Here is a 2,135-nt window from a genome sequence, read left to right as displayed (position 1 = left end):
GGGGCTGCGCTATTTAAAGGCTGCCCCCGGGCGATGTCCCGCTCGAGTACGGCCCGAAGTCAGTTCGTTTTTTTTATTCCGCTCGAAAGAAAAATAAAAAGAAATAGTAAATGGACTCCAAAAATTCCGTAATAAATTTTCACGGGCTTCTAAAATCAAGCCGCACAAGGGGAACATTTATTTGGGACCTAAATGCAATTTTGAAAAACGCACTTTTTTCCTAAATTCAAATAAAACACCAAAAAACTTTGAAATAAAATCTTATTTGATTTTTTATTAAATCCTCAATATTTCTTTATTTTGCGAAAGTCATTTTATTCCCTCTCTCATATTTTTGTAATAGAAATAATTGATGATAAAATAAATAAAATCAAATGATCCTATTCTCAAAATTTGAGAGAACTCAAAAATGAAAATAACGAAATCCCCAACTCTCTCCGTGAGTCATTGAGTTGCATAGAATTTTTAGGATCAACCAAAATGCAAAATAAAATATGATATGCATGATGATCTAGTGTATAACATTCCAAATTGAAAATTTGGGATGTTACAAACCTACCCCCCTTAAGATGAATCTCGCCCTCGAGATTCGGGTTGGCTAGAAAATAGGTGAGGGTGATCTTTGAGCAAATCTTCCTCTCGCTCCCAGGTGGCTTCATGCTTTGCGTGGTGGCTCCACTGAACTTTGCAAAACTTAATAACCTTGTTGCGAGTAACTCGGCTGGCAAACTCGAGAATCTTAACTAGTTTCTCCTCGTAGGTCAAATCGTTATCCAACTTAATAGTTTCCAATGGCACTGTGTCTCTCAACGGTATGTCAGCTATCTCCGCGTGATATTTCTTTAACTGAGAAACATGGAACACATCATGTACTCCTGACAATCCTTCGGGCAATTCCAACTTGTAGGCCACTTCTCCCATACGCTCCAAAACTCGATATGGTCCTACAAATCGTGGTGCTAACTTCCCTTTAACTCCAAAACGCTTTGTTCCCCGAAGTGGTGTTACTCGAAGATAAGCTCTATCTCCGACTTCGTAAACAGTCTCCTTCCGTTTAGAATCTGCATAACTCTTCTATCTGGACTGAGCTACCTTGAGCCTATCGCGAATCAACCTCACCATCTGTTCAGACTCTTTAATCAAGTCAGGACCAAACAACTGGCGGTCTCCAACTTCGTCCCATGACAACGGTGTCCTGCACCTCCTTCCGTACAAAGCTTCGAAAGGGGCCATCTTTAAACTGGTTTGATAACTGTTGTTGTAAGAGAATTCTGCATATGGCAAATTATCGTCCCAACTAGATCCGTAATCTAGCGCACAAGCTCTCAGCATATCCTCCAAAATCTGATTTACTCTCTCGGTCTGTCCATCTGTCTGTGGATGAAAAGTTGTACTGAATTCTAGCCTGGTACCCAAAGTTTCGTGCAACTGCTACCAGAACTTTGAGGTAAACTGGATTCCTCTATCTGATACGATACTCCTTGGAACTCCATGCAAACATACGATCCTGGTCATGTATATCTTTGCCAACTTAGCACTGGTGTAAGTGGTCTTTACTGGGATGAAATGAGCTAATTTCGTCAAGCGATCAACTACAACCCAAATCGAGTCATAGCCTGAACGAGTCATGGGTAATCCTGTGATAAAATCCATGCCTAGCTTATCCCACTTCCATTCGGGTATCGGCAATGGTTGTAGCAATGCCGCTGGCTTCTGATGCTCTGCCTTTACTCTCTGACATACATCACAAACTGCTACATACACTACTGGAATCAGCTACTTTGCCATCTGCCACCTCTTTGCCGTCTGCTAGCGGACGGCAAAGAAGCTCTTTGCCATCAGCTACCCAAAAGCAGACGGCAAAGAAGCTTTGCCGTCGGCTAGCGGACGGCAAAGAGGCAGGGGGGGCCAGGGGGCGGTGGCGGGTGGCGGCGGCGGTTTAAAAAAACTTAACGGCCCCCCTCTTTGCTGTCTTCTAGCCGACGGCAAAGAGCAAGTAAGCGGACGGCAAAGGGGGGCGGACGGCAAACGTTTAGGTTACTAACAGCGCCCCACCCCGCCCATCTCTCTTTGTTCGATCCCCCTCTCCTCCCCGACGACCACCGCCACCCGCCGCCGCCCCCGCCACCCACCGC

Source organism: Triticum dicoccoides, chromosome 6A (genome assembly GCF_002162155.2).
Source record: "Triticum dicoccoides isolate Atlit2015 ecotype Zavitan chromosome 6A, WEW_v2.0, whole genome shotgun sequence".
Classification (NCBI taxonomy): domain Eukaryota; kingdom Viridiplantae; phylum Streptophyta; class Magnoliopsida; order Poales; family Poaceae; genus Triticum; species Triticum dicoccoides.
This window is presented reverse-complemented; position numbering follows the sequence as displayed.